The sequence below is a fragment of the Numida meleagris genome, chromosome Z, assembly GCF_002078875.1.
Source record: "Numida meleagris isolate 19003 breed g44 Domestic line chromosome Z, NumMel1.0, whole genome shotgun sequence".
Classification (NCBI taxonomy): Eukaryota; Metazoa; Chordata; class Aves; order Galliformes; family Numididae; genus Numida; species Numida meleagris.
This window is the reverse complement of record NC_034438.1, coordinates 34128696-34149154: the sequence shown is the minus strand read 5'-3', so window position 1 is coordinate 34149154 and position 20459 is coordinate 34128696. Positions and strand designations below refer to the sequence as shown.

Genomic DNA, 20459 nt, shown 5'->3' with positions numbered 1-20459 from the left:
CAGTTCAGTTCTGTCTGATGTTCTGTCCTCAGGTCTCTTCAAGAACAAGAAAACAACTTCAATACCATAGCTGCTTGTGAAGCTTCCAAATGACTTTCAGCTTCACAACTCACTGCAGTTCATCCTCCTTACTGTCATAAACAGCACTGTATTAGCGATAAAGCTCTTCACAGGTAAGTAAATCATCATCAAATGAAGGGGTTAATGGCTTCAGTTTAATCTCATATAAATCGGTGCTTCCATTAAAAAGCCTCTCCTCATACTGTCACGACTCATTCCCACCTCACTTTTGGCCAGAAATAGAGTTTGTGCAATCACAAAATGAACTGGAACAAGAATTGCTCCGGCTGAATGTTAACCTGGCAAAGACTGTTTAGTGTTCAAACAGAGCAATTATGCGGTGATTCTGTCTCAGCAGAAATGCAGCAGTTTTCAGCAGCTGCACTGACTTGCACTGGATTAATCATAAAACTGCGAGTGTAAGATGTTTCAGTTTACCTCTCAAGATGCTTGAACTTGTTCAAAAATTGTGGGGGAAAAAAAAGAACAAAAAGAAAAAAAAAGTAAGAAAACAAACTTCCCCCTCAAAAAAAAAAAGTCCTGAGCCAAAACGGTTGGCATGGCTTTTCTAAAATCCAATTTTTTGTTAAAATGATCCAGTCTTTTACTACTCACTACAAGTTTTCACACTTCAACATCATGTTCTCCCAGTAAGTGTAAAAACCCTTACACACAGAGAAGGAAATAAAACAGTAACAGTATACAAAGTCAAAAATCTCACAACAGTTTCCATTTTTGCCTGCAGCCGTAGTAATAGGAATTGCACTAATGTTATTTAAAATTGAGAAATGTAGGATTCCTGAGTAAATAGAAGAAATTAATTGAAAAGGACTTGACAAATTAAATACTAAAATATGAAAGGTTAGAATGGAAATTATGAGAATCCTTTCCCAAATTTTTCCAGTGGGGATCAATAAAACTGTAGGAATTTGTTGCTAAGGTGCATACAAATACAACTATGATTTTACACTTTTTTCTTAGCCATGGTTATGATTTACTTCATAGAAAATCTGTGTAATGTGGCAGGGAGAAGTCAGAGTCACCTGACAATCCAGCTGAGACACTTGGCACACAAGCTTCGTATGTCAGCACAACATTTGGAGAGTTTTTCAAAATGTTCTGAAATTTCCTTTCTCCAAAATGATAAGTAAGGTTTCAAGCCAGCACTATAACTCTGCTAGCTCTTTGAGCAGAGTTTTTTCATCCTTTCTCCCATTTCGGAAAGATTTAAAACACAAGGGCCCCTCAAGAAAGATCTTAGATTTATCTTACCTAAGCCATAGCTATCTCATGCAACCCATGGGCATATTCTGTAATGCAATACTTCACAAATGCAAGTGCAGACTAAGCTACAAACTAACAGCCACCAAAACAAATAGAAACAGGTCTTCAGACTTCAGTTATGCTAAGGATGCTTTGCCTTCTGAACAGCAGTGGAAAAAAAAAAACCAACAAAGTATTTCATTTGCATTTTATTTCATTTCTACATTGCTTTTATCATACCCTTATAATCTTTTCAATTCCAAAATTGAGATAAAGTCCTCAGTCTTCATTTTATAAAGATTACCAGATCTGAGGACTCCTTTATATATATACACATATCTTAAAAAAAAAAAAAGTTGTACTCTGTATTATCTGCAAAAACAGGAAAAGGAGACTTCTCTAACAGCTCTTAACTCTCAGCTTCAACATGTCACAATCCGAGTAACAGTAAATATTTATCTTAGCAGTGCTGAATGCAAATTGTTTTCCCATGATTCCTCTGCATTGAATTCATTTATGACATAATCTGCTTTACTGGTATGTCCACTACTTGTAGTCAAGTAATGTTTCCTTGTAACAGAGATATAAGATCCATTCATTTTGTCAAAAGTTTAGATAATCTCATTTATTTTTGGAAACAACGTAATATTAAAAGGTTCTTGGAAACGATGCAGGGAGGGGCATTATGCAGGGAAGCTTTTATCTCAAAAGATTTAAGTATTTCAGAAAGCATTTAAAATGCATTTTGGACAGCCACAAAGCAAAATCCAAGTTCATACCAAACAACGTTGTGCAGAACAGATGCAGAGCCAACTCAGGAAACAGAAGCAAAACAAACGTATGAGCCTAACATCGCTTTTTAAACTACAAATAGAACTTTTGCAAGTATCTTATTTCCAGAATCAAATACTACTACTGTAACACACTGCCCTGACATCACATGGGCCTACTGTATTGAATCAAAACTGCTTCAGTGCTTTGTAACTTGTCTTTAAAGTATAGTTTAGACCTGCTTAAAAAGAGCGGTGAAGAAAATGAAACTTGTCCTCCAATTCCCAGGAACTTTCACCTTAGAAGAGACTAGAGACCCTTTTTCTAGAAGAGTTTTTCCATCAATGAAAATGCTTCATGTTTAAGAAGTGACAAAACTTACAATGTACTTCATGATATCTTAGAAAAGGTGATAAAATGATCTAATTCAAAGTACAGGTCATCCCTAAGTCTAAAACATTCGTTTTCAATTATTCTCTAAAATTTGATTGGTAACCTAGCATAAATCTAGGAACAACAACAACAGAACAGGAGAAGGCGCTTTTGGGCAACTAGACTAAAGGAAGAGGAAATAATACTTATGCCTGACACTATTATGGAGAAGCTATCCTTGGAAATCTGTGTGTATGCACTCACTTCAGAGTAATAATATCCACCGATGAAGTGGGTTCAGAGGTAGCTGTCCTCTGCTTATGTACAGGTAAATCCTTCATTACTTGTTTCTTTCAACTTCCAGAAATAAGTGGCAAAAATGTTGGGTATCAACACATGCAAAGACTAAAATGAAGCAATGCCAAGAGTATGTGTGTGGATGTAAAAGATTTATTCAGTTAACATCTAACTGAAATGATTATCTTCCATCTTCTCAAAATCAGTATTAGGCTTAGAAGGACGACTAGAATAACCACACACACAAAAAAAGTCAAGTGGGTTGTAAAAGCCCCGTGTTTACTCATCTCTGAGCACACTACTGCCTACACAGAAGAAAACTTAACACCTACCAATATCCGCAAACTGAATTTTCTAAGTTCTTCCCCAGCCTATGTTGTAAACAGTAAGAAATATACTAAATTAAGTTAAACTTTGTTTATAAAAAATCTCAGAATTCTAAGGAATTGTCCACTAGAAAGAACTGAAATCAGATCAGTAAAAAAGTAATATTTAATAGAAAACATTCAGTTTTAGAGACAAAACACATGGAAACCTTCCTGCAATTGAAGAAACTCACTTCACTGCTTCTTAGCTTAGTATAACGTCATTATGTACAACAACAACTCCTTGAAAAAGCGGAAGGCTTAGAGGATAGACCAACTCCTTCTTTAAACCAATCACCTTTCCTTCACTACCCATATGAAGACGCAGAACCTATTCTTGACCCTAAATGACAAAAATAAAGCCATCACTTTTCAGTCTATTTTGATTGTAATTCAAATCCAGAAATCTAATTGAAAATATTGAAGATATGGTCAAAGAACTGAAATTTTGAAGGTATTTCTGCAAGTGATAAAAGATAAACACATGACTCAGTAACCAATTAAACTTTCTTCTGCCTTCTTCCAGACAGTGATGGTACTAAAGAAATGTGTGTGGAAATTATCTACTACTTACATACTATTTATTGTGTGCAAGCATACAGTATGCACAGATGACTGCCTAACTTAAAAAAAAGATGGCATACTTTCCTCAAAACAGAAAATATTTTTGTAACTAGGCTGGTGAGGAAGTGAGTTTCATTCCAGACTTAAGAACAATCTCACCACTTTTTGTGCACTATGTCTCAAAGATCTATTTTGCAATCAGCCAGCCAGCACAGTTAAGATATTTAAGCAAAGCAGACTTTAAACACAACTCAAGAGTCCTACACAAACACTAGGTTTTGCAAATGAATTATATTTCACTATTGTCAGTAAACAAGATAGAAGAAAAATGTACATCCACTCTATCCCCTTGATTTATTCCTAAAATAAGCTGTCATAAAGACCAGGGAAGACAGCGAATTCACTAAACTAATGTAAAAGACAAAGATTCTACTGGACAAGATAGTTCATCAGGAGGTCATCTGCAACACTTGGGAAATTTGCTGGCTAAAATCCAAGTAAGAAAGAAGCATTACTTTGCATTTTTCAGCCACTACACAAGGCAAAACTTCATAGACCATGAAAGAATAATCATAAACAACTAACTACCCAATACAAAACTTAGTAAGCTATTCAACTAAGTCTTTATACTTGCAATTTCTCCATTATTTCCAGTGAACTAAGGAGAAGAGGAAAACAATCTAAAAATTCAAAAAGAAAGACTCCTTGCTGTGGTACAGAGGGGGAAGAGATCTGGTTCTTTTTCTCTACTCATACCGGCTTCTCTTTCATCTTGTTCTAGTAGTAAATGGTATTATCGGTTATACAATTGAAAGAACAATTTGTTTCCCCTTCGTGTAAAAGAATCGTCATTGATGCTTAATAAGAAATCTTAACTTTTTTTACACACACAGCAAATAGTGAAGAATTTCTTTTAATGAGTCACTTTGGAAACATCCCTGATTCACATTAGAAGCACTACTTAGCAAACATAGGTGTCAGAGAGTTTATACATGTAACTAGCAAGACAACTTATTTCTTGAACTGGTAACAGCTACACTAAAATTCAAAATGGAAAGAAGTTAAAACAAGATTTGTAAATGCCTTTCAAGAAGCTAAATATACAATTGGCAATACACAGCAAAGAGATAAAGCTAGGCTGCATTAGTCCTTCAGCTTGCACTCCCTCTTCTTTCTGCACACACTTCAAATACCAAGGTCTCTATGTTAATATCTTGCAGCAGTTGTAAAGATAAAAGCACGACAAAATTTGTGTGAAGAAGTTAATTGCATTGACTAAAAAAAGCAATTTTTACCAAACATTAGTGATGTTAAATCACAACAACATATTTTATTTACTGTAAATAGGAGAAAGTAGAACCTTAAGGCCTGAACTTAGTATGTTTGATCACCAGTGAGGATACAGACACCTAAGAGTTCTGCCTCAGGTCGTAAAAAAGAAGAAAGAAAAAAGAAATCAAACTGAAATACAATTACGATGAAACTGCTATCGCTTACAAAGTTTGTACTGATACAGTTAGTACAATTTTTTTTAGAACTTCACAGTAGTGAAATTGCATCAACAATATAATATTGAACCAACCACAGTACTTTCTTCAGGCTGCATTCTACCCTAGTTGGATTCCATACCCATAGTAAGAAAGGTAGTTCTCAATATTAACTGTGTTCAAGAAAAGAGAAGCTTTCATTTTAAGTGACTCAACTTCTGTATTTCTTTAACTAGATCTTAATACATGGAAGCTAATAATTGAAGACACTTTGGAAAGTAACAAAGAGCATAATAATGGACTATGCTTGGCAATCAAGACTTGTTTTAGACTGTTGTAAAACACAAAATATAGATACGATTCCATCACGCAGACGTGGCCGCACAGGATTAAGCGTGAGTGGCACAAGCAAGGAGAGTCACCAGTAGTTTAAGAACCAGAAGGCACAGGACTATGCACACAGGGCTCCCAAAGAGCTTGCACTCTAGTCATTTGTCCATTTCAACACATCTTCGCTAACACTGCTCACATCTATATGCTTGTCCATATACTACCAGTTCTAAGCAAGCACATCTGTGCTCAGGTAAGTGTGCAACTCCTACCTATGCGTTTCAGTTTGGTGCGCTTGCCATAACAGAAATCAGGCGTTCACATGAACCATGGACAATTTAAAACTATTACAGAATGGAACATTACAAACTCATTCAACAATGTTGAACAAGTTCAGATTAAAAGCTAACAGTTTATTAGTCACGTGCGATCTCCAACAAGAGAAAAAGAATCCCCAGATATGCATTTAAAGACTTTCCTTTTTAGAATGCACATTATATTGCCATAAGCTATAAAACGAAACAAGTCACTTGACTAAATAACAAAATCATTTAAAATCTAGAGTTAAGAAAACAACTTCATAGACATGCAATGCCCAGCTTCTACTTGTCCTAACACAGCCAGCTGTGGAACAAGAATGGCTGGATGTCACTTGTGACTGGGTCTGAACACGCACATATGCAAATATGGGACTATTCCTTCATAAAGTTTTCAAGTGAACATTTGAGAACGTAATAGCTGCACAACTATGAAGGTTACAAAACATAAGCTGATTATTTCATAGTAGTCTATAATACTACGAGAAACAAATCTGAGGACAAAGTAAGAGATAAATGGCATGTCAATTATTTAAATGAAGCATGCTCACAGCATCTTTTGTTGTTTTTTCTTTTTTCTTTTTTTTTTTTTAAATCAGTTAATTGAACTTCATCCAGAAAACAAGTTCTGTCAAGGCTTGATAGTACAAATAAACTTAAATGGTTTTTTATGCTGGATTTTCAGAAATTTGCACATAGTCAAAGAAAAACATTAACTCTGTACTAGCTGGTCATGTACCTGATGGCAATGTATGCATAAAAGTCACAAAATGAATGCAGCCAGTTTGGTGAGAAAATTTTCTAAAACATTCCATGTAGATCAGAGCCCTACACTAGGAAGAAAGCAGAAAAGTCAGATGAAAATCACCTGAGGTGAAAAACTGCTATGGAAGCACAGGCATCAAGTCTCAGAATACAACTAGGTGAAACAGCTGCCTTCCTCCCCCCATCCCCAATAAACAGTCAGGTGTGTTAGTTCTGCAAACTGAGCGTTAGAGAATAAAACCATTTTTACTTTAAGCTCCTGGAACACTGAAAAAAAACTGCAGTTTACAACTTCATGAAACATGAAAACCTAGCATCAAATTAGAAGGTGTACTTTAAAACCAAAGACTAAATAAAACACCACAGCTGTAACATTTAATATGACTAAAGATATCAACAGTTCTTTAAAGCTTGACTAGGGCAGATATTTGGTATTTCTGGGGATTTATTACTCACATTTTCATGACCATCAGTAACAAATACACAACAAATAACAGGAAACAGATCTCTCTACTCTCCCAATGTACCTTTTCTTTCCAGTTTGAAATTGTGGGCTTTGAAATGACACAGCAGTGCACTTCATATTATGAAGGAGTCGTGAGGAAATGAATTTTGTAAATCCATTACTTTAGTAAGAAATAATTATCAGCAATAGTTAACTAGTTTTGCAAGACATATACAAAATATATTATTGATCTCCATTGCCCTGAATTTCCCTTGCATTCTGTTTTCCTGCCTTACGTGCAATTCCTTGGATTGCTTGAACAAAAATAACCAAAAGATGAGAGGAAACTAGTCAAATTTTCAACTTTATATTTAATAAATTGAAATTATTCAGTACAAAGATCAAAGATAAATTGAAAACATCATATTCTGTCTCAGGATGCAGAACTTAGATTTTTTTTTTTAGGGTGTCAGCAAACCCAGCTACTGTTGCTGCAAAACAGTGAGTTAGTGACATTATGATATAAATGCTTATATCAAGCATAAGAAAGCTTTCTGAACCAAAGTCTTGCGGTAATGGTTTGAACAGCTATTTACGAATCACAACTGACTGACAACTTCACTATGTTAACAGACCCTGTGACCCAGGATGGTCAGGAGTATGAAGATGCCACTCAGAAATATCCTACTTGGACGGAGAAGTGGAGGCAGAGAAGAGCGAATGGACATGGTAAGAAATAAAACTGCTCCAGACTGCATTTACCATACTGCATAGTTCATTTTTTTTTTCTGCTGAACAGTAATCATAAACTTTCAAATGGTACAAAAATTGGATTGGTTACAGACTACAAGGCCATAACACAAATTCTGAAGTGACCTACAGAGACTGGAGGAGCAGCAGCTGCAATCAATCGAAGGCAAGTTTGGTACCAGTAAATGAAGTTCTATCACCAAGGACAGAAAACAAAAATCAAAAAATTGTGAGAAAGGAAGAATGATGATCAGCAAGTAGTTCAATTATACTCAGTTAATAAGCCAGTTTCACCAGGCTGCTCTTTCACATGACAGAAAATAATCACTCCGGTCACTGGAAAAAAAATAGTCCAAAAGAGAAAACTAATAATACAAATACCATAAGAACATAAATAATAAGAAAAATAGTTAATAGTTCTCACAGCAAAGGAAGTGCTTTACAAAATGTGCTTACTGCTCCAGTTGCAAACTTTAAAGGTTAGCCATGCTCAGTATTATGTAATGAGTGAAACATCTGCAGCCCTGGAAACATTCTTTGCTAGAGAATGCTTTCTGTAATTGGAAACTCTGTTGGAGCAAAGTCAAATATAGTAGCCTGAAACAAAAATAAAACAGTAAAGAAAAAGTCAAGAGACAATAGTCCGGCAGTTAAGTGCCATCTGGGAGCCCAAATCTCCTAGACTGTTTTCGGTAGGGTTTTTTTGGTGCTTTTTTTCCATGGTCTTTCTTTGCTGTTTATTGAGTGGGTAAGGCTGGATGGTGTTTTGCGTGGAGAGGTCAAATGGAGGCACAAAAAGATGTTCTGTTTCAAATACAGCTCAGAGGTTACCCAAAGTAAACTGAAGAAGTCTGAGATACTTGCTCTCTCTACTAACGACTGAAAGTTAAGTATTAGAACTAACATTATTTTGCTAGAATCTCAAAAGACAGATTTGCCAGATCACAGAATCATACTTCCATTTTGTTTTTGTTAGCTGTCTACAATACAGTAAACCACATGCTTCTTGAAATCTCCCGATGCCACAAATCTGAGTATCCCTTTTACTGACTTTGAGGAACACTGCTTTACAATTTTTTATCTTTGCAGGTAAAAACACTGCACCAGGCAGTAGATTGTCATTCTTCTCTATACATCCATCCACTGACAACTTCATCACAAACAGCGCAAGTTGCTTCATCTACACTTTCAGAGCTTCACAGCCTATCCCCAGCCACTAAACACATTCCCAGTTATGGAGAGGATGACTCCCATTTCTATCTGGCTTATGACAGCAGCCTCAAATCATTTGGTTTCAAGTCAGCATTTTAATTCTCTCTCTGCTGCTTTTGAAGCTTGGCAGGAGCTTATTAACACTTCAGAAAGACTGTCTTTTAATCCTCTTGCCAATTTCTCATTAAGAAACACTCTTTTGCCAAGATGGCTTAAAAAAGTCCAAACCACATGGTTGATAGCAGTTAGAATATTCACAGCTTTTGTTTTATGCTTCAGCAATGAGGAGCCTAGAGGAGGAGCTGTCTTTTTTGTTCCTTACACAGCACCAGCCTTATCAAATTCTTGATCTGCAGCAGTTTTGCAATGAGCATTTGCACAAGCCCTTCTGCAGCAAACGCTCCAAGGCCTAGCTTATATGCTATTTCTGCAACTCCACAGGCCACCTTGCAATGAAGTTAGTACAAACACAAATCAAGCATAAATGCCTTAAAACAGGTGCCTTCAGCTTTCAGAACTGCTTCCTGCATTGTCAAATGTTTTAGAAAAACCTTTGCAGACAGAGAATAATAAAGAAATGGGTAACAGCAACCTCAGAAATTGCATTAACAGTCAACAATTGCCTCCGATGTCTTTCCTGATTTATTTTAAAGGATAATTATGAGATGACCCACACACCCACACTCCAAAGGCTAGATGAAATGGACCAAAGCCACCTAGCCACTATGAAAACTAATACTGGAAGTAAGGAAATGGAAAAGCATTTACAAATAAAAGTCACCAAGCAGAATGTGTATCTTCAAAAGCATACATTTGAAGTGAATCAGAATCTTCATTATGAGTATAGCTCTTTTTCCAAAATAAAAAAGAAAATATTGCTGAAGTTCATACTGACAAAGATAACCTTCATCCACAGATAAGAACAGTAACACTGTATATCCAATGTATATTTTCTTATTTCTTTTATGCTGAACTGTCCAGTTACTTGTGAGGCAACAAGAAATAATTTTTTTTAAATCAAAGCAGCTCATCAACAAAACCAAGAAATCTTCTCCTCTCTTCTGAACTCCGCAATACATTTTAATAAACTTGCATTTCCATCTCTTGAAACAACCCCTGCTTCCTGCTGTGCATACTTATACCCCTGAACATATATTTAAAAGAACAGAATATCTGAATCCATTAAAGCCTGAATGTATGTTAAACATGAGATCATTATACATTCTCCCAAATAAAATAGTCATGAAAAATTATGTATAATAAAGATATTACTTACACAGATAAATACATCAGTAAATGTTTTTCTCAAGCAATAAAAAAGCTACTGAAGAATAGCAAGCCGGAGATTCTGTGATGAAACACTATCATTCACCAGCTGGCAAGTAAATGTGAAGGCTGACATCACACATATTCAGACATTACTCATATTATTATCACCTAACACTCAAAATATCTCTGCTGAATTACTCCACATTGGTGGAGTTCTCAGACAAAAAATTTACTGGAAACTTGATTTTCTGGGAATAAACATACAGCCTTTAAACAGCAGAAATGCTTAAGTCAGATCATTACAAAAAACATACCGGCTAAGCTAATAACACATAAAAAGCAGGGAAGAAATGCTCATATTTTAAAAAACTTCAGCCAACGTTATTAGCAGTGTCCAGAACATCTAAAAATCCAGAGAACTATCCCTTCAGAGAACCTGGAACTAATCTATGGTAGGACATATAAAACATTCTGAAAGCAAAGATGAGTATTAAATCCACAGTGCAAAGACAATGCAATGCAAAAATCAGTATGGATTTACTGCTTAAAACCATTGCGCCCTTCACATTATTGTTATTACCCTTTGTTATTTTAAACATCCACTTCTGTCAAAGTTTAACACATTCACTTCTGCATACATTAACATACAATCACAGAATATCCTGGGTTGGAAGGGACCCATAAGGATCACTGAGTCCAACTCCTCGATACGTATGTATATCAAGGAGGAGGGTAGGAACGTACTCCTATGTAAAATACCCTTCATAAATGTTTTTTATTTAGTTGCTAATTATTTAGTATAATGAAAATAAATATGTTCTCTTAAAACAAAAACTGTTTTGTTTCCTGAACTGTTTAAAAAAAGTCAAACAGACAATATTTCCCACGCAATTTTCATCAGTACAGCCCCATCACTCGACCCTATGCCCAGCTGCTATGGTATACGAACACATGAGACACCAACATTCAGAATGGACTGAAATTCACAGTTTCTCACTTTGCAGAAAAAATACATAAGCCGTCACAACTTCTTCTCAAGTACACCATATTGGAACATCTTGATTCTTCTCCACTGATGTAACTCCACCACGCAGTTATTTCAACGCTTTCCTTTCTTTTGGGATTTTTTTCTTCCTTTGTCATTTGCTAACAGGGTTAGGGCAGCAACAACACTGAGTGCTGACAAAAAGAGCAGGGGCACAAACAGAGTCATCTACAATAACTTTGTACTTACCACCCTGACAATTCAAAAGCAAGCACCTTAACTCAGACGTTCAACCCAGTCTTCCTCCCTTTGAGGAAAGTCAGCACATAAAACAGAGGTGTGACAAATCTTCAAAAGGATTAAAAAAAGCTGGGTAGGAGAACTGAACATTGACAGCAAAACCTGAAAGAAACTTTGCTTCTGCAACTCAGAAGAGCTTTCTATTAAATGACATAATTACCACTGAACAAAATGCACTGCTGAATAAAAAAAAAAAAAAGAGAGAAAAAAAAGCAGATATCTACAGAAACATAGATCACTAGAAGCACCATCTGTCAACTTTGTTGGAAGTATCGTAGGCCACATTTCAAGCTTGGAAAGTACTTTACCTGTGCTATAAATGCCACAATGCTATAAAAGAATTTTCATTTCTATCAACCAAGCATATCAGTTGAGGATTTTTAAAAAGACATACGAGACAACAGGCACTCGAGGCTCAACCACAATCTCTCTTCTCAGATTTGTGCATCACCTTATAAATATACCTAGGGAAGTATTTTAAAGTTAGAGGACTTACCTTTAAGACTTTTTCCCCCTAACAGAATTGGTTCAGTCAGAGAGATTAAAGATCAGTGGTTTTGAAGTTAACAGTCTATGCCATGTACATGTACTACGAATCTCACGCAGAAGAAAGGAGAAAAGCTATAAAATGACTATCTGCAGCATTTGTTCTGTTTTCTTTAAATTAAACTGAAATGTCACATTACTCACTACATTCATGGTGAATGAGTCATCATAACCCAAAGGAATTTAAGGCCTTCACATACAATTATCTTAAAGACCAAGTATACGACAAAAGTCAGAAGCAGAAAGGCAACAAACTACATACATCAGACTTAGAAAATGACACGCATGAGGCATATACAGTGATTTTGAAAGGTAATCTTTCTCTTTGACCTACTCATTCCTGCATAACTTATCCCTTCATTTACTAAGCATAAAGTAGGCCTAGTTCTTTTTTTTTTTTACCTGAAAGAGTTGCACTAGCTAAAGCAGGAGTGAACACGAAAGTTCCCCTCAAAGATACAGAGGTAGCATGGTATAAGCTTCAGTATAGGCACAACATCAAAACCAAATTTTTATTTGCAAAGTCTGTTTCTTTTTATAACTAGTGATTTACTTACACCAGTGGGGCTTCAAGCTTGCCTGCATAATTCATTAGTATAGAAAATCTTAGTGATTTTCTTCTATATTATCCAAGGAACAAAACAAACAGTTCTACACAGTAAGTATTACTATTCTTCAAGCTTAGGAAGCAACTAAAAGGAAAAAACAAACAAACAAAACAGCTAAAAAAAAACACATAAAAACACACATCCCCTACTGCAGTGCATGATTTTAAGGTCAGAAGACAGTCTAGCCTTCCACTGAGTAGTCTAACTCCAAGAATTCACTTCAGGGGTAGAGTTAACATTGTACAGATGATATGCAGACTTGCTTTTTCTGGGTTTATCAGAACTTTGAGAAACCAATAATATGCTTATGCAGTTAGGAAGCTCTCCCTTGTTATGTCCTGCTTACCCTTCAACATTCAGAACAGCAAACAAACCTAGATGAGGCATACTGTACCAGTTACATCTTTCAGTATTCTATCCCAAACAGTAACAAATGACATTTATACATCACAGTTATTCAAGATTTAGAAAATTTACAAGAAAGTGACTTTACTCTTCCTCCTTCCGCTAGATACGAATTTTAATTTGTAGATGCTCATGGGAACTATTCAGAAAAGAAAATCTAACCTCAGATAGCTTTCCTAGGTTCCTTCCTAAAGGAATTGGAAAGAGGAGTTTCAAAGGCTAATTCAGAGCAGCTACAGTGAGGCTTTTACTGGGAATTGCTCCCTATAAAGCTAGAACTTCTGTAAATATTCATCTTTAGTCACATCCTCAGTGGTTTCAGAAGCTTAACAGCTACAAGACATACATGTTTTACAAGCATTAAACATTTTTCAGGCTATCTATACCCTTGAAGGGATTTCCTTTGGGAAACACACAGCATACTTTTAATGATTTAAGGAATCCTGCAAAAGATAGTGTCTATGCTTTCAGATTAAAAACAAAACAAAACAAAAACACAAATAAAAAACACCTCAGCGCAGTCAAGTTCACATTATCTTCAAGCGCAACAATTTTCTGCTACTTAGACAGCCAACATATTCTCATATTCTCATTAAGGTCATTCGCTACTTAAAGTGGAAGAATTCCAAGTGCAGAGAAAACAGTGAAAGTATTGGTCCAAATTATGCCCTAGTCCAGGCAAGCTATTGCTGTTACTTCCAAGGATGGCTGGATGATCAACTAGCGAAAAACTGGATGCACCTGTTTCCAGACTTTGCAATAGTCCCATGCAATGATTAAGAGTAACTGACTGAGTAACCTGTTGCTGTGACTCAGCAGTTTGCTTTACGTTTCCTTTCTATAACTTTCTCTGAGACGGATATCCTGTAGAAGTTTCAGGGCTTAAATATCCAGCTATAGTTTTGCCTTGATTTCTTGCTCTTCCTGAAACATTAAGTGCTTGAACTTCTTCATACACTACTTCTAGCTAACTGCTCTCAATTTGTAGTACTCTTTCTCCCAGTTTCAACCATATTTTTATGTCCTCTTAAAGCAGTGAGATGCAGTGTACACACCACAGAGACAGAGCAAGATGGTATCTTACTTGAAGACTTCTACCTACATCAGGTTTCTTATCTTGGTAGGAGTCTAGTTTCTTCCCTAAGGAATAACAAAGAAGGTTACAGCCATGCTATGTGACACCGAGAAAAGCATCACTGGGTTGCCCAGGGGCAAGGAGGGAAAAAGAAAAGTTTTGCTTTCACCAATAACACAATGCTAAACATAAAAGACTTAAAAACGGAAAGAGGAGCAGTAAAGAATGCATCAGCAGCTGGACTTCAGTTCAAGCATTACTGATCAAAGACTGTAATTAATTAGAAAGACAAAACCTATCACTGAAATAGGCAGGTTCAGGAGAAAGCAAAAACATGAGGTTCTTTGCCTCTCCGGTGAAAAACTGTTAAGTTTTGTAGCAGAGCTGCAGTTCCTTCAGAACTGGAAAACACTTTCATTTCAAGAGGAAGAAAGCTTCAGCTACCTTGGAGACTCGTAATTGTAAACTCAGCTTCTGCTGCCAGAGCTGAACAGCTTAATTTGCAAGTCAATTCCTGATTTACACTATTTTTAACATCTTTTAAACAGAAAAAAAACAAGCTCTAGGTTGATGCTTTAAATGCATCAAGTCTCTTTAGAGTTTTTAGAGTAAAGGAAAGGATCTGTAAAGGCATAAAACGAAGATGAAAAGAGTAAGGCAGCACTGCCTTATTATATTTAACTGAAACAAAGTAAATGAAATACTTAATGACACGCAAGCCAACAGTAGGCATGAAAGTGTAGGTAGGTTTTTATTGTTCTCTGTACCACCAATCCTGCAATCCTCAGTTTGCTACTCTTAAAAAAGTGAAAAATGAGTCACATGCTATTCTGAAAACTGTTTTCAAGTTTCCTGCATGCCAAAGCTAACAGTAAACATCAGGACCCCAGATACACCCTTGAAGAACTTGTATGCAAAAACAAAGGAATACAGTGAGACTGTATTAACCAAGACTCAGCCTTCTGCTCTATTTCACTTCAGAATGTATAGCCTAGTATAACTGTATTCCTAAAAGTTTAAAATAAAAACTGTGCATGCAAACTTATTCATGACAGATGTCATCAAAGGAATAACTGGAAACAGTCACTTCACCAGAACCTATTTTGCAGTCCAGAAACAGCCCTGAACTAACCTGCTAAGGTTCTAACAACAGAGGCCAATGTTGTGAGCCATTAGCTCCACAAATTTGCAAAAACAAAGCACATCATTATCATCATACGGATTGAGTATTTCCAACACTGCTTTGTCCCGTAAGGAAGAAACAGCATCTGGACAACGTGTTTGAGTGTCGGAGTTTGTGACAAGGACAACTTTTATAGTAAGACAGAAGTGAAAAAGTAGATGAAAGTGCAAAGACTGTTACAGTTTACAGTCTCACAGAAACACTATCTGAGAAAAGCAGGTCTCATGCTGCAACACAGCAAAGAGATTCTTCTTTAACAAATGTTAAGAAGCAGTAATGGACAACTACCTAGCAATTCACATGGGAGGTAATAAACATTGACTATGAACCCCATAAAATATTTTAGAGTTTGTCCACACCAAGACCTTCAGTGTTTCAAACACCATTCCGGAAGAAGGCATACCGAAGGTAAGCAACCCCTGCTTTGGGATAACATGCCACCACAGGAAAAAAAGGTTCTATGAGACAGATTTCTATAGCACAAGTTACCTTTAAACAAACAGATGCCAGATTAGAGGTTACAAATACTTTTTTGCTGTTTTTTTTAACCACTCAAAAGGCTGTGTCAGAAAAGGAGGCACTGATACATGAAAACAGCATACAGACCTCCGAACATGTCAGACAGTCTTTACACATACTGCTCCACACTTGTAACTGCCACTGAAGCGTACCTGAAAGCTCAACAAATAAGAGAGGTGATCTTTTAAATAACAGTCAAAAGACTCCATTACGTTCCTCTTGCATCTTTGGCAAAGATACCTTTCCTTCCTCACTTTACTAAGACTTTATTCTTTCTGTATGTTTAAGCAAATTCAGATACATCATTAAAGCTAACTCTAGAACTTAGCTGTCCCTAAAGCACGCTAAGATTGAACTCCAAATAAAATTCTCCACTGGTCAAAGACGCACCTAACAAAGAATCACGTTTATAAAGATTCCATTCCAAAAACCGTATTTTGACAGTATTGGCACTGCTACCTCAAGTGAGAAGTCATACATTTGAGCCACAGGGATGCTGTCTAGATCATTATTTGGATATCCAAGTTTTGCTCAGTCTAGACGGTAGTGCAGCTGGAGTGAACATCTTCATTAATAAGAGATTCCAAGAATTAATCAGAAAGAAGTTTCACACACAATCTTTGATTATTCAAACACTCAAACAAAAATACAAGCACACAAGACTTAGTCCATGAAGATCTCATTTCAATTCCATTGGGCTACAGAGAGCTTGATCTTAATCAAAAAAGTGAACAGTCAAATGTAATGCTGTCCTTATCCATATGTATTTAACAAAACGTCCACCTTAATTTATAAGTACTATTTTTCAAAAAATGGTTTTTTTGTTGTTTTCTACAGCTATTATTACTATGCATGTTAGTAAACATTTTAACATGGAAATTTACACATAGGTAAGAAATACTTAAATTTCTGGTATCTACTGAATTATTCCCTTGCACTATTCAAGACAGAATGCATTAGCATTTCAGTTTCATCAGAATGGTAATAAGCAACCATCTAATTATTAAAGAAATTATTAAAAAAAACTTATAATCATGACACGTAATAAAAGTATTCAAGCTATCCATCAGGTTTTTTCTGTTGTTGTTGTGGTTGGCTGGCTGGTTATTTAGAGGTGTTCTTGGAGCCAAGCATTTGAAATATATACACTGGTCTGGACACTCAATTAAGTTTGGTCATGGCGAGCCTTCACACAGAAGTCAAAATAAAGCTACTTTCATTTTACAAATAGGTTTGAAGTAATTTGCATTCCAGCATATTTTTTCTACTGAAACACTGAGAATGTTTACTCCCTTAACTCCTACTACACTAATTTAAAAAGAGTGATGCAAAAACTTCTACTAACCTTGTGTTCATTAAACACAAAAAAAATAGCTAACAAAAGCAACTAAAAGGAAATAATTTTCTGTTTACCAACATATGTGGGCTCAAGTTTAGTTTGTTCTAAACTGTCTCAGTGAGCCAAGAAAATATCACAAATACAGGAAAGTACCAGTCCCCCAGAAGTCACACTAACACAGCTTAAAAGGAAAAAAGAAAGCAGATCAAACATCCTGTTTGTTTACGATCTAAGCCCTCATGCAGCAGCTCTAAAAGTTTAGCCACAGGCATTAAGTTTGAAATCAGCACAACAGTCCATGTTCGGAATGCACTTGATCATAGCAACAAAAAAAAAGCGCGTTAAAATCTCTGCAGATGAAGAGTATTATTTTGTTCCGGATATTTTCTGTAATTGCTGTACCAACAATATGTTAACTTACGCTTATGGACGTTTAGGAAGACAGCATTACATCAGCTTATACCGCACTCGGAAAGAAAAACAGCTTCTGGAGATAATTTCCCCATGTTGATCTCAGAAGGCAGGAAAGTGTCAGCGAACCCCGCTGCCGCACAGATTATCTGGCCATGCTGCAAGGACACACCAGATACCCCCCAGACAATGGCAGAGGGTGATTAATAGTCACGGCTCTAGCTTTTTTTTTTTTTTCTTCTTCTTCATTAAACCTGCAGAACCAAACGGAGCTGGTTTCGATGCTGATACAATCAGCTCCCCAAACACTGCGTGACTGTTAGCAACGGCGCCTTTATCACCGTGCGGCGGGGAGGGGGACGCCGCTGTCCCACCACCCTCCTGACAGCCGCGGCACCGCCGCTGTGCCCTGCGCGGCCCTCCCCGCCCCGCGGGGCTCAAGCTCACGGACGTGGGGCCCAGGGGAGGAGCTGGCACATGGAAGGGCAGAGGGAAACGGAGGGAGAAAGAAGGGAGGGAGGGAGGAGGGAGCTCTCCGCGGCCCGCTCACCTGCGGGGCCACCTGCGCCCGCCCGCCCGCCCGCCCGCCCTCCGGAGCCGCTCGCCCCGGCCGGGGCACGGCGTCCGCAGGGGCCAAAGACGGCTCCGGGGGACAGCTAGCGCGAGGGAATGTGAAACCAATAATGAGCTCTTTAAAAGGAAAATAAATAAAATAAAATAAATAAAATGGAAAGCTCAGAAAACGCCCCCGCCCTCCCCACCCCACTGGGTGTCACGGCTCTCCCCGGCGAGGAGAAGGGACGGAAGCCTTTCCATGGCGCCGAGGGGACACCCCGCACCCCCGTCCCCACTCGGCGAGTAGGAAGCTTTCCTCCGGAGCTCTGGTACAGGCGAGGAGAAGGGCCCGGCGGACGGGGTACTCCCGGCGCGGTGCCAGCTTCCTGACGCGCCACGAGCGGAAGGACGAGCCGCCGGGTCCTGCTCCGCGCCTGTCAGCCCCCGCCCGCCCATGGCCGCTCACCTGTCGCCCGCACTCCGGCCGCCAAGCTACCGACGCCCTCGCCCGCGCCAACGGTCGCGGCGGTCCCGGTCCGCAGCCTCTCCCCTCTCCTGCCGCCACCTCAGGAGCAGCCGGAGCCGCCACCGCTCCTGTTTGGGAAGGAAACGGCCACCATCTTACTTTCGCCCCCGCAAACGCCTACAGGCGGGTCCAGGCCCGCCCCGAAAAGAGGCGGTGGCGGCGGCCGGGGCAGGGGAGCGGCTGCTGCGGGCAGGGGGCGCCCGCGGGCGGCGGCGGGGCGGCGTCAGCTGGAGCTCGGAGCTGGGAGCTCGGCCGCGTCTCGGCGCGTGGGGCCTGGCCTGGGGGATGAGGGAGCGGGGCGGGGCTGCGGGGATGAAGCGGGCGTCCTTCTCTGGGCTGGTGCGGGTCTGTGTCCCGACCAGGTCTTCACTGCGGGGCTGGTTGGTGCCAGAGCTCGGGGGGCCATTTTACCTGCCTGCCCCGGCAAGAGTATTCGCTTTGTAGATGGTACTCCTTATCCAAATCTTTCTCTAAGGGAGAAACGTGCAGTGCTGTACATGTTTAAAGGGGTATTCCTGAGGAGATTGGAAGTTCGTGTTCCACGGTGTTCTTAGAACCATAGAATTGCTTGGGTCGGAAGGGATCTCAAAGCCCACCCAGTTCCAGCCCCCTGCCATAGGCAGAGCTATCACCCACCAGCTCAGGCTGCCCACAGCCCCATCCAGCCTCATCTGGAACACCGCCAGGGACAGGGCACCCACATCTCTGGGCAGCCTGTTCCAGTGCCGCGCCGCCCTCTCAGTGAAAAATGTCTCCCTGACATCTAATCTAAACCTCCCCTCCTTTCGTTTAAAACCATGTCCCCTTGTGCTATTGCTATCTCGTCCCTCTGGAGCTGATCTCCCACCTCAGATCCAGCATAACAGTATTTTGCAAGCCCTCCCACTAGTGACTGAATGGTATCTTTTGATACAGTGACTGATCCACAAATTTGCCTTGCCAGACAGTTAGGTGGAATGTGCTCCATCCCCCTGACCAGGAGTGCAGAAGTGCGCTGCACTCAGTGTTCAGGCAGAGGCCTCACTTCACTGCAGCATGCTACCATAGGAGCTTTCTGGACAAGATAAATTAGAAATGCCCTGCCTTAAATAACAAGCCATGGGCTGTATCATACATAAAATATAGTATTTGAAAGGCAGGCTTTCTTTTTACTCCAGATCAAAGATGTGATGGAAGTTTTAGGGCCATATACGGGGCTAAGATATAGCCCGCTAACTGTTCTTAAAGGTGCAGAGTAAATGTTTCTGTTTACATCCAGCATGCAGAAAGATAAATCATATGACCTACAAGGCAATGACTGTTTCAATAACTTCTTGATTTCATATTTATGAAACTTTGTAGGGTGTGCCCTGGAAGATTAGGATTTTACGAGACAAAGTATTTATATGGCAACATGTCTGAGCAGACCTTGCATTCACTAAGATGCTAAGGCTTAATACTATCACCTATACTGATATTTGCCATCATATGCTAAAAATCTAAGAAAATGCAAACTAGAGCAGTGTTGCTTGAAAATCAATGCAAGATCATAGAATCATTATGGTTGGAAAAGACCTCTAAGATCATCTAGTCCAACCATCAACCCATTACCACCATGCCCACTAAACCATGTCACTCAGTGCCACATCTACACATTTCGTGAACACCTCCGCAGATGGCATTCAATCTGTACCAATACTTAACCACCCTTTCGAAGTTTTTCCTAACATCCAACCTGAACCTCCCCTGGCGCAATCTGAG

The 20459-nt window shown here is 38.8% G+C and overlaps 1 protein-coding gene across 3 annotated transcripts in view; it reads right to left on the bottom strand.

The window, feature by feature from the left end:
* Window positions 1-18794, bottom strand: part of DENND4C (DENN domain containing 4C) — a 77589-nt gene extending 58795 nt beyond the window's left edge. For 2 of the 3 annotated variants that reach the window (XM_021379940.1, XM_021379943.1), the window contains exon 1: window positions 18660-18794. The gene's annotated coding sequence lies outside the window, so the exon portion shown is untranslated. Of the gene's footprint in view, window positions 1-17648; window positions 17797-18659 lie in introns of all 3 variants that reach the window. The other variant, XM_021379942.1, reaches the window with a different exon arrangement.